General features: G+C 35.7%; 1 long non-coding RNA gene across 1 annotated transcript; it reads right to left on the bottom strand.

The window, feature by feature from the left end:
* LOC146906834 (uncharacterized) lies at nucleotides 1-3,445 on the bottom strand. Its single transcript, XR_015017446.1, has 2 exons — nucleotides 3,368-3,445; nucleotides 1-263 (listed from the first exon to the last, which is right to left on the bottom strand). It is a non-coding gene; the product is annotated as an uncharacterized LOC146906834 (long non-coding RNA).
* Between the last annotated feature and the right edge of the window lie 10,299 nt (nucleotides 3,446-13,744).

Here is a 13,744-nt window from a genome sequence, read left to right as displayed (position 1 = left end):
TAAAACATCTTAATTAATTCATCATAATGGCACTATGGCCTCAACATCTTTCAACTTATTAAAATCCAAATCAAAGGTTCTTCAACATAATTCATAATATAAACATAGTTCATGACAAATAACACAGTTCATGATAAAATAACATTGTTCATGGCAAATATGTAACACATGGAAAACAAGCAATATCCTCATCCCGTTACGTATCAGAGCAACCTAAGACGACACGGCGGAGACTACTCAAGACTGCAACTATTCTTGGTCACCTGCAAGTTACCCATGTAAGGCAACAATTTCCAAGCAGAAGGGGTGAGATTTCACATTCAATAAAAATAAGCATATAATTCATCAGCTGAATTTAACAACATAAATAACACTTATTTAACTATGTTACTTCTCCGTAATACTTCTTAATTCAACTCCTTAATTTATTGATAACTTGACAACAACGACAAAAGATCAACTACGACATCCACAACTTCGACTAGACATCAAGGACGATGCAACAACAACTCTTTAACTTGACAATGCAACAACAACTAAGACATCATGCATGTGGTACCATTCAGGGCATAAGCCCTCGTCTCTATTGAGCATAAAATGCTCCTAGGGCTTGAGCCCTCGTCCCTTTTGAGCACAAGGCTCCAGGGCTTGAGCCCTCGTCGCTATTGAGCACAAGGCTCAAGGGCTTGAGCCCTCGTCGCTATTGAGCAAAATGCTCCAGGGCTTAAGCCCTCGTCGCTATTGAGCAAAATGCTCCAAGGCTTAAGCCCTCATCGTTTGTATTGACAGGGCCGCAAGCGTACGGCTATGTCGTTTTAGTATAAAAAGTATCGTATCCACAGAGACCAAATTAACAAGTACCGCTTTCTGTTGTTTTATGTTTATCTAAGGCAAAATTCAAAATAGTTATGTTTCGAGCGTAAAATAAATATTGACTTTAATTAAATATTTGACATGTAGAGACCAAAACGATGGTTTCCGTCGACCTTCGACACTCAAGTAAATTGTTGCGCTAATTAGGTGGTAACGAGAGAATTAAAACTTGTAGAAATTATCGAACAAGAGACAATGTTTGCTTTCGCAACACGTTGTCAGAACTCTTAGACACGTAACCCCTACTTTCGTAGCGTATAATTACGGGCCTAAAAATTCCTTTTTCTAAATACAATAAACTCTTAATTAAAAGAAAAGAAGTGCTTTCGCTTTAACCTTTTCAATTAAAAATCTGAATTTTATAAGTCGGATATCGTTTTCGCTCTTTCGACGCGTAAACGATATCTCTGTGTCTCTACTTTCGTAGTAGACGTTTTAAATTACAAAACAGAATTTTCAAAACAAACATTTAAATTCTCGTTACAATAAAAAGGCGCGCATTTTACATGAATTACGTAGTACGACGGAACCTCGTTTTGGACTCAAACAAAACTACTCACTCATGATAAAATAATATTCTAAATATAAGTCTGCTGAATTCATATTAAAAAGCAAACAAATAAATAATGAAAGAACCGAACCTGTATAAAAGCTGATACTCTAAATAAACCAAACAGCTGCGGCAGTAACAAATTGAATGACCGGAATTGGATTGAAACAACTTTTGTAAATCGCAGCAACAAGGAAGCAATGGTTAATATGCAAATACGGCGCCAGCAAGCAATATGACTATCAATTTGGAATTCAAAAAGTATAGAAGCAGTATGGATTAAATGTCAGCGTGAAATATAATTTGCAATTGGAATTGAACCCGGTGACAACAAATTGACATGAATTAGAATATCATAATAATGTAACAGCAACGATAAAGCAAGATAATAATATGAAACTCAATTGAATGAATTGGAATTTAAACCAAAGTACTAACCGCAAAGTAGTAACAATAGACAATAGTAGCCGCTGAATTTAAAGTAAATAATCAAACAAAACTGAAATTAAAATTATATCGGAAACAAGAGTTCTACAACTTCTATCCTAATACGGTAGCAAGAGGTTTGGCACAGCCATAAATCGTAAAAGCAACGAAAAAAATGTCCAAAAAATTGCAGGCTAGGGTTTTTAAGAAATAAAACTGAAACTATAAAAACTCGGCTCCTCTCCTGCAACTGAGTGTCTCATGTGCTTTTATAGTCTAATTCTTGAACAGAAAAATTGCCAAAGGTCGTTGGGCTTGTGACACATGATTTCTTCCTTTTCCTCATTTTTCTTCACTTCTGCTTTTTACACCTTATGGTCCTGAAACACATCAAAGTACTAGCGGTAATCATGCAAAATAAAATAAATGACTCTAAAATAAATGGAAAACAAACTATTTAAACAATGTATTTTGCATGTTATCATGTATGAATAGACTCAACAACTTGACATCTTAACATCCTAACATCTTAACAAATCAATAACTTAACATCTTAACATCTTAACAACTCAACAACTAAGACATCATATAACATCGTATTCAAACATCAACAATTCATCATGCATCTTTGTAAAAACATATTAAATTATACATAACATATTTTCATGTCAAACTAAGGCTACTGGAAAGATTTTGCAATTATCAACAACTTCCATGTTTATACCAAAGACCAATTCAAAACAGAAACATATGAACAAAACGCAAAAACATGAAACAGAGAATGTTGTCACTGTGCAATTTCGCTGTGACCTACGTGCAGTAATTTGACCATACTTCAAGTTCTATAAATCAATTTGAAGTGAAACCAACGACATTAGAAAGCTAACATCCTTATCTCCAACTTATGTGTTTACACCTAAGACCAATTCCGCACCGATCAATACCAGTTTTCATTTCAAAATTCGGGAAAAGTTGGGCTGAAATTCATAAAAATTCACTGTGACCTACGTGCAGTAATATGACCATAACACAAGTTCTATAAATCGTTTTGACGTTAGACCAACAACATTATAAAGCTAACATCTATACCTAGAACTTTCGTGTTTACACCTAAGACCAATTCCGCACCGATCAATACCAGTTTTCCTTTCAAAATTCGGCTCAGAGATGAAAATAATCAGAAAAATCAACTTATATAATTCAAACTTCACATTCATTGAAAATCATCACAATCAACGACAACAACTCAACATAATTCATACCCAATTCATAATATGACATGAACAACAACAATCATCAACAACCACAACTCATAATCATGAATCCAACCACAAATCAACAACAACATAACATAAATCATCAATTGAGCATAATTCATCAATTAAATTGCAATTCAAAACCCTATCTTCTTTTCAAACCCTAACTTCTCTAATCATCAAAATAAAACAACAACAAACATGTTAAACCCTATTTCAAAACCATATACTTATGATTAAAGAAAGTTAGTCCCACCCTTACCTTAGATTGATTAGCAGCAAGGTCTACAAACTTCTCCTTCTCTGACTCTTCTCTTCTCTTCTCTTCTCTCTAAACCTTGTTTTCTCCAAATCCTTGTTTTTGCATATATTAATCTTTCAACCTAATCTCTCCTCTATTTATATTACTAATTACTCTTCTTAAATCTGGTTAGGCCCAATAACTCTCTTGTTTCTATTTCAGCCCCCAAATCTACTTATTCTAATAATTATATTTCTCCACTAGATATATTCTTCCACTAAATATATTCTCCCACTAAATATATAAAATAGGGGCTACTAATAAATATTAACACATAATAAAAATATCACTTATCAAAATATTAATTAAATTATAAAAAGACTCTAAACTCAATCAAATAAATAAATAATAAAATAAAGCCACTTAAATAGACTCTAACTCAACAAAATTATTAAATAACAAGGAGGGCGTCGAAATTCAGAGCACAGGAGAAAAATGAATTTAATTATTGCTTAAATATCTTAAACCATATATAACAAAATAGAAATTTCAAACAATATACAAAAACCACATTAAAGTTAGTCAGTTAAACATGATCACATAATAAAACATAACCATTAATTAGAAAACACAACGACAGTATTCGACCGTCACATGACACAACGACTCAACTACTTTGTCGGACGGACCGACCTGCTCTGATACCAATTGTAACACCCCGTTTTCCCAACATATAAAAATTTCAATAATAAATCAAAGTATTCAACTTAAAACAGGATGTCACACTTCTTTCAAAATTCAAATAGAATAAAATTACTATTTATTCAAACAGCACCTGTCAATATTTCAATTACTTTGCAGTGGAAAATAAAACATCTTAATTAATTCATCATAATGGCACTATGGCCTCAACATCATTCAACTTATTAAAATTCAAATCAAAGGTTCTTCAACATAATTCATAATATAAACATAGTTCATGACAAATAACATAGTTCATGATAAAATAACATTGTTCATGGCAAATACGTAACACATGGAAAACAAGCAATATCCCCATCCCGTTACGTATCATAGCAACCTAAGACGACACGGTAGAGACTACTCAAGACTACAACTATTCTTGGTCACCTGCAAGTTACCCATGTAAGGCAACAATTTCCAAGCAGAAGGGGTGCGATTTCATATTCAATAATAATAAGCATATAATGCATCAGCAGAATTTAACAACATAAATAACACTTATTTAAATATGTTACTTCTTCGTAATACTTCTTAATTCAACTCCTTAATTTATTGTTAACTTGACAACAATGACAATAGATCAACTACGACATCCACAACTTCGACTAGACATCAAGGACGATGCAACAACAACTCTTTAACTTGACAATGCAACAACAACTAAGACATCATGCATGTGGTACCATTTAGGGCATAAGCCCTCATCTCTATTGTGCATAAAAGGCTCCCAGGGCTTGAGCCATCGTCACTTTTGAGCACAAGGCTCCAGGGCTTGAGCCCTCGTCGCTATTGAGCACAAGGATCTAGGCTTGAGCCCTTGTCGCTATTGAGCAAAATGTTCCAAGGCTTAAGCCCACATCGTTTGTATGAATAGACTCAACAACTTGACATATTAACATTCTAACATGTTAACAACTCAACAACTTGACATCTTAACATCTTAACAACTCAACAACTAAGACATCATATAACATTGTATTCAAACATCAACAATTCATCATTTATCTTTGTAAAAACATAATAAATTATACATAACAAATTTTCATGTCAAACCAAGGCTACTGGAAAGATATCGCAATTATCAACAACTTCCATGTTTATACCAAAGACCAATTCAAAACAGAAACATATGAGCAAAACGTAAAAACATGAAACAGAGAATGTTGTCACTGTGCAATTTCGCTGTGACCTACGTGCAGTAATTTGACCATAACTCAAGTTCTATAAATTATTTTGAAGTGAAACCAAGTTCATTAGAAAGCTAACATCCAGATCTACAACTTATGTGTTCACACCTAAGACCAAATCTGCACCGATCAATACCAGTTTTCATTTCAAAATTCGGGAAAAGTTGTGCTGAAATTCATACAAATTTACTGTGACCTATGTTTTATCTTGGTTTTCGGGTGTCAAACATTGATTAAGTTTGAACCTTTTTAACCGGTGATATCTTATTTTTTCTTGGGAAGGGAAAAAGTAAGCAAAACCCTTGAGAATCGAGGTCCGGGAGTTGTTTTCGCTACATGAAGGTGTTAGGCACCCATAACGACTATAGTATCCTATAGGAACCGTCTTTAATTTCTACGCGTGCGCTTTATTTTTAAATACTATTTTGGAAAATGATATTAAGTCTAAGAGTTTTCTAAGTGAAGAATTGGAGGGAGAAGAAAGTGTTTGAGTTTTTATTTTATTTGAATTGAAGGAATTTTGTTCCTTGCCTACGTACCCGTTTAAGGGATCAAATCCACCGTAGTTCTCTTCCAAAAAATTTTTTTGTTTTTGTTGGTTGATTTTAAGTTTGAAAATTGGAATTTGAAGAATGAGGAAAAGAGGCCTTAAAGGCATGAGATTATGAAAAGAGTGAGGTGGAATTAGTTATTTTGCAAAATGTGGTCTAAGTATGGTTAAAATTCATTAAAGTTTTGATTAAGAAAATGAAAAGAAAATCAATGGGATTTTGATCCCAAGGTTTATTAAGAAAAATATTTGAGTGATGTTGTTCATATTTTTTGGAAAGAAGATTTTTCTAAGTGTAAATCCTAGGCATTCATCTAAACATACAATCCTAAACATACATCTAAAAATGCATATTCTAGCTATGTACCTAAAGTGATGTGTGTGCATGTGTCAGTGCTTGTGTCGGTGTACATCATTAGAGTCCATAGTCCTTATTACATCATAGGCCTAGATACATTCTATGGTCTTGCAAGAAATTAAAAATTGCATGAAGGTAAAGTACAAAAAAAATCCTAAGTGTTACATTCTAATTTTTTGGTGAAACTTAAAGTGCAAGAAATAAGATGGAGGAGGAGATGAGGTATGGAATGCTTATGAATGAATGAAACATGAGATGAAAGGGGTTAGTAGCACCAAACATAATGAAGAAAACAATAAGGCAAGAGAGTACAGAACAAATGGGGGAAAAAACCAATATAAAGTGTTAAGATACACTAGAAACTAACCACAATATTTCAAGATGCATATGGCTCATAATTTTCACACTATTGCAACTTTAAAAGTGGGTTTCAATGCAGCCAAATGTGAGAATTGGAAGTTCATGCTCAAATTGCAAGATTATGACTCATTCCTAGATGTATTTAACACTTTATTTTCACAAACAAGCATTGTTGTGCCTTGTAAAACAAGTAACCAACTACACATATTCCCATGCAGCAGGAAAACACACACAAATAGTAGCTTAAACCTCACAAAATCAAGTGGTATAGGTCACAAATATTCATCAAGACAATGGAACTAGAATCAAGCACAATTTTACCAACTTTTTAGCACAAAAACATCACAAAATAGCAAGAAAATCAACACATTACTCTCTTATCAATTTTTAGTGCAAAAAAAATCATCATAAGACATCACAAAACTAATAAGAAGCCTATATGAAATTTTTAGAACCTCTTGAAGAATTTTTGGGCTTAAAGATACACAAGAACATCGCCAATTTTGACAAGAAGAGTAAACAAACTAAGAAAGCTACACATATTTTTTAATCAAGATTTAGCACAAAATAACATCGTAAAAACATCAAGAAAATGATCCAATATACGTAGAAATTTTTTTTTAGGAATTTTCAAAAGAAATTTTGAGTGAACAGGGGTACGAAAAGCATGCTACAGGGTGCACATAGCAAAAAAATCCAGAAGAAAACGAAATCCAGCAAAGGACAAAAGGTCCAGGCCCAAACCCTAACAGACTTGGATCACAGGGAGCAAACACAGCCGTTGGATTGATCCAATTGGATCAAACCTTAGATCCAACGGCTAAGATGTAAAACCAAACGAACCAGGACTGAACCAGACCGGTTCAGTAGTTTATAAAAGGACTTGTTGACCGGTTCACTTCATTTTACTTCTTCGTTTCTCTCTCTAAGTTAAACCTTAGAGAGAGAAGCTCTCTTCTCTCACCTTATGATCTTCATCTTCTCCGATGGACACAACGGCGGAGGTGTGGTGGTTCGCCGGCGGCGCCACCACACCTGAACGTTTTCTGCAAATTTTTTACACCGTTGTGTTCACCTGAGTTTCCTCTTTACGATTTCGAAACTGATTTTTCAAAAACAGGCCTGGATTTGAACAGATCTACGCTTGAATCTACATCCTAGGGTTTCAAAATTTTCTTCTAATATCTTTGAAATTAAACCCTATCTTGACTTATTTTTCACACTGATGATGATTATGAACCTGGATTCATGAAATAAACGGTGAATCTTGGAGGATTTTCATTTTAGGGTTCGGTCTTCAATCTTTTTCAAAGCTTTTCGAAATATTCACTCTGATTCACCGTTTATTCTCGATTTCAAACCTTCGATGATGATTATGAACAAAACGAGAAGGTTTTTTCGAATATACCTGGATTTGATTGGAGATTCGAACGAAAGATCCTTGAGTAAGCTTCTACTTCCTCTGGTAAGCGTTGAACCGAAAATAAATCAGTGAAACTCTCTTCTCCTTCTTCACCGGTTCAAATCTTGCTTCGATCCTCTTCTTCTCACTCTCTCGTCTCTGTGATCGTTTGAGTTTGTCACTTTTGTGTCAAATTCAGGCTTGAATTGCAGGGAGATTGGTTCGATGATGATGATTTCTCAAGAAATCTCTGAGAATCAACATTGATTTGTTGAATTTTTGTTCAATTGATGCGGTTAGGGTTTGTATGTTCTTGAGTTTCTGGAGAATTCTGAATTTTATCTATGATTTTGGAGAGAGAATGTGAAATGGTGTTTGTTGAGTTGGCGGTTAGAGAATGGTGTGATTCTGACACATGTGATGAGTTGGCTGGTATTTATAGGCCAGCTTGTAATTTCTGATCCAATGAGCCCTTGACACCTGTACTGGACTTGAAATGGCTCGGCCTTGCTGGATTTTTTGACAAAAGGACCTTTCTGCAAAAATTAAAAAATTACAAGGACCTGCCTGCAAAAACAATAAAAAGGACTGAAAAAATAAACTTGGACAAAAAGGACTTAGTTGTAATTGACCAAAAAATATAAAAGTTTGACCTAATAAAAGAAAAAGGGACTAAATTGCAATTTTAAAAGTTTAAAGGACCAAAATGCAATTTAAAAAGTTTAGAGACTAAAACTGAAAATAATAATAAAATTGGAATAAAATTGGTAAATTGAAAAAAAAACGTAAAGCGAAACGATTAAAATTGACAAAACGGACTAAAACGAACCAATGGCTTAAATGAGGTACTTTAAAGTAACCTCTCTCTGCCGAAATTTTGTGTGAAATGACCAAAATGCCCCTGGGGACTAAAAATGGCTAAAAATGACTTAGATGCAAAATTTAAAAATGGATTTTTTAATAGAGGATTGAAGCAAGCAATTTAAAAGACTCAGAGACAAATTTTAGGGGCTAATCAGGGTTTTAACACTTGAAAGGACTAAAATGACCCTAGGGCTAAACTGACTCAAAACGACTTCAAATGCAATTTTTAAAATGGATTTTGACATAGAATTGAAATGGAGACTTATTCAAACTATTTGAAAGGACTCAAACCAAATTTTAAAAGATTGAAAGAAATTTTAACATAGGAAATGACTAAAATACCCTTCTATGTAAATTTTCAAATAACATTGAAATAAAATGCAGAGAAAGATGTAATTGCTCAGAGACAGTTCAAATGACTTGAAATGCAAGAAAAGAAGAATTGAGTTAGTATTTTTAGGTCCAAAATTAGGGTGTAACAGCTGCCCCTATTTAAGTTTCTTTGTCCGGAGAGTCAAGAGACGAAGTCTTTGAGTTGACGGGACGAAGATACTTAAATATTAACATTTGCACTGTTTTTGGACATAAAAATACGTTTTCAGATTTTCAAAAATATGAATGCCATGCAATATTTTGATTATGAATGCAAGACAAACAGACTGGAGTCTATGGAACATGTCATGTCACTGGGGGTTCAGGTGGACATTGACAGGGTAGACAATCCAGGGGATAGAAAATATGGTACAAGTTGTTCTTTGGATCGAACTAGCCACTTGACCAAGGAATACAAAACAAGAGATAGGTGCAAGCTGTTCTTGGGATCGAACTTGGCACTTGACCGGAAACATAGACATATAGGCAGACACAAGCTGTTCTTTGGACCGAACTTGACACTTGATTGAAGATACAAACAGATAGACAGGTACAAACTGTTCTTTGGATCGAACTGGCTGTTTGGCTGGAGATATAGACAAAAGGGTAGATACAAACTGTTCTTTGGATCGAACTTACCATTGGATCATCACCACATCATGTAAGTAGGTGCAAACTGTTCATTGGATCGAACTTGTCGTTTGTCTGGAAATGTAGGTATATAAGAAGGTACAAGTTGTTCTTAGGATCGAACTAGTCACTTGACCAATAACAAGATATGTATTGGAAGTTTGATTCAGAAAGATTCAAATTGAGAGTAAGTTGATATTGACTTGATTTGAAAATAGACATGACCATTATTGTTGGCCCAAGAGCAAACAGAGAGTGGACTAGAATTGATACAGACATTGAATTGAAGGTTTGAGATTGAAAAAGAGATTGAAAATTAAGATTGATCGGAGACATAGACATAGACATTGAATTGAGAGTTGAAATTGAATTGAATTGGAGATTGGAAGTGAATTGAGTTAAATTGACATTGAAATTGGGTTGAAGGTTGAAATTGAATTGAATTTGACAGTTGAAATTGGAATTGTGATTGGATTGGGGATTGAAATTGAGTTTGAGGGTTGAAATTTGGATTGAATTGAAATTGAGATTGAACTTGACATTTGGAGTTGAATTGAATTGAAATTGGAATTGGGCTGAATTTGGAGATTGAGTTGAGTTGGAAATTGAATTTGAATGTTGATTCAAATTGAAAGCGGAGATTGAACTGAATTGAGAGTGGAAACTGAGTAAGTTGCAATTGGAAATGCAATATGTATGCATGGTATAACAGGATTATTGAATGTATGAGCACATAGAATGCATGATTATGCATGCATGAATGCTTGAAATGCATGATTGGTTTGTAACTTGACAGAGAAGTTTCACAGAGGCAGAGGAAACATTGGAAGATTGGGCACGTAGTGGCTCGTGCTGCAACGTATTCACGTAGAAAATCCTCTTTGGAGAGATCGTCATTGAGAGACGTATAAAACCATGGCTGAGGGCAATATGAACTTGTAGAGGGGGGACCCTTGGAAGATGCTTGGATACAAGTCGCCGTTGTTAGGCGTGTCAGTGCTGAGTAAACATTGGATGTTCGCATCTGTGGTCAATGCTTTTCATTATTTCATTCTTTCATTTTTCAATCCCATTTTTGCCTGAACCGCCCTTTTGGGTTTTCGATTCACCGGGGAATAAAATTCTTTTCATTGCCCCATTTTTGCCTGAATTGCCTTCATAGGTTGTCAATCAGCGGGGTGCTCATTTTTGCCTAAGCCGCCCTTTCGGGTTTTCAACTTAGCGAGCTTTTCATTTTCATTTTTTCAAATTTTTTTTTATTTTCATTCTGTTTTTTCATTCTTGCCATTGACCACAGATCATCCTGGGGAGTAACCTGCTCGTAACATGTATTGAAATAGACATTGATAGACATTTATTCATGCATGTTTCATTGAAATGTACCCTGTTGCTCGGGTTTGCTTTCAAAATAGACAGAAAAAGATATTTCGATTTTCAAAAATATTTGTTTCAGACATTGACATTATCAACATGGAAAGAAAACATTTTGTATAAAGCATTGAAAGTAGAAAGAAAAATAGAGTTTCAAACAATAGCACAAGCTCAAATTGATGTAGAAGAGTGAGAGTCAGCCGAAGACATGACTCCACGGATTTACAAGGCTTGGAAAATGGTAATTTTATTGGTTGGTGATACATTGAACACGATAACCGCTACATTTCATAGAAATTTTGAATTCACAAGTACAGAAGCTTCTGATGAAGATGATCATTGACAGTTGTAGATGCCCCAAGAGGTGATGGTGATTTGCCAGATATAGTTACTTGTCTTTTATCAACCTCATTTTTGCATGAACCGCCCTTTCGGGTTTTCGGCTTATCGAGGCGCTCATTCTTGCCTGAGTTGCGTACAATCTCAGCGACCTTTTCCATATTCATTTTTTTTTGTCCCTAACTTTTGCCTGGATCGCCCCTTCGGGTTTTCGATCCACCGGGAAGCGCATTTTTGCCTAGGCCGCCCTTTCGGGTTTTTGACCTACCACGCTGTTCTTTTCTTTCTAGACAAAGTATTTCTTGACTATATCGGCATTAACAGGATTTGGGAGTTCAACACCATCCATGTGTGTAAGAATCAAAGCACCACCAGAGAAAGCCTTCTTGACAACATAAGGACCTTCATAGTTAGGTGTCCACTTGCCCCTTGGGTCGGGTTGTTGACTTATCTTTCTTTTCAATACAAGTTCGCCTTCCTTGAATTCTCGAGGTCGGACTTTCTTGTCAAAAGCATTCTTCATTCGCACTTGATACAACTGTCCATGAGCCATAGAATCCATACGTTTCTCTTCAATCAAATTCAACTGATCATACCGACTTTGACACCATTCAGCCTCTGTTAATTTTGCTTCCATGATCACTCGAAGAGATGGAATCTCCACTTCTAGAGGGAGAACTGCTTCCATACCATATACCAAAGAGAAGGGAGTTGCCCCGGTTGAACTGCGCACTGTAGTACGGTAACCATGCAAGGCAAAAGGTAGCATTTCGTTCCAGTCTTTGTAAGTGGTGACCATCTTCTGAACAATCTTCTTGATGTTTTTGTTAGCGGCCTCAACTGCGCCATTCATCTGAGGTCTATAAGGAGAAGATTTGTGATGTTCAATCTTGAATTCTTCACATAAAGCTTGCATCATGCTATTGTTCAGATTGGAGCCATTGTCAGTGATGATTTTATTGGGAACACCATATCGACAGATGATGTTATTCTTGATAAACTTGACAACCACTTGCTTGGTCACATTTGCATAGGAAGCAGCTTCAACCCACTTGGTGAAGTAGTCAATTGCCACTAGAATGAAACGATGTCTATTGGAAGCTTTTGGTTCAATTCTTCCGATCATGTCAATGCCCCACATAGAGAAAGGCCATGGGGAAGACATAACATTGAGAGCATGTGGAGGCACATGAATCTTGTCAGCATAAATTTGACATTTGTGACATCTCTTAGCATGTTTGTGGCAGTCACGCTCCATAGTTATCCAGTAATAGCCAGCTCTTAACAGTTTTCTCGACATGGTGTGACCCAAAGCATGGGTCCCAAAAGTACCGTCATGTACATCATGCATCAATTTCTCAGCTTCTTGTTTATCAACACATCTCAACAAGACCATGTCATAGTTCCTTTTGTATAGGATTTCTCCGTCCAGAAGGAATTTGCTAGCCCATCTTCTCAAAGTCTTTTTATCCCTGTTGGAAACACCAGGTGGATATTCATGATTTTGCAAGAATTGTTTGATGTTGTGATACCAAGGCTTACCATTATTCACATCTTGATCCACTTGGTCTGGCATATTTTCAATAGTAAACACATGAGCGGGTCTATCAAGACGCTGCACCTTGATTACGGGCACGTCATTCCAGTGATTAACACGAAACATGGAAGACAGAGTAGCAAGAGCATCAGCCATCTGATTTTCATCCCGAGGGATATGGTGCAGCTCAACCTTGGTAAAGTATGTCAACAGACGTCTTGCATAGTCACGGTAAGGGATCAGCTTCTCATGATGAGTCTCCCATAGATATCAAGGTGTTTAATTCTTAGGTCAATGGCTTCTTCTATGCCCAAGATGCATGCTTCATATTCAGCTATGTTGTTCGTGCATTCAAAAGTTATTCGAGCAGTGAAAGGAATGTGGTACCCCTGCGGTGTTACAATGATGGCCCAATTCCTTTACCATAAGCATTAACAGCACCATCAAACACCAGTCCCCACTTGCTATTGGGATCTGGCCCTTCATTGATCAGTGGCTCTTCACAGTCTTTTGCTTTCAGATACATGATCTCTTCATCAGGAAAATCAAACTTAATCGACTGGTAATCATCAAGAGGTTGACAAGCAAGATGCTCAGCAAGGATGCTTCCCTTGATTGCTTTCCGAGCTTTGTACACAATATCATATTCAGACAACAACATTTGCTAACGTGCAATCTTTCCAG

Source organism: Medicago sativa, chromosome 7 (genome assembly GCF_051527215.1).
Source record: "Medicago sativa cultivar Bolivia chromosome 7, Bolivia_mono, whole genome shotgun sequence".
Lineage (NCBI taxonomy): Eukaryota > Viridiplantae > Streptophyta > Magnoliopsida > Fabales > Fabaceae > Medicago > Medicago sativa.
The sequence above is the reverse complement of the archived record's forward strand: the minus strand, read 5'-3'. Positions and strand labels throughout refer to the sequence as shown.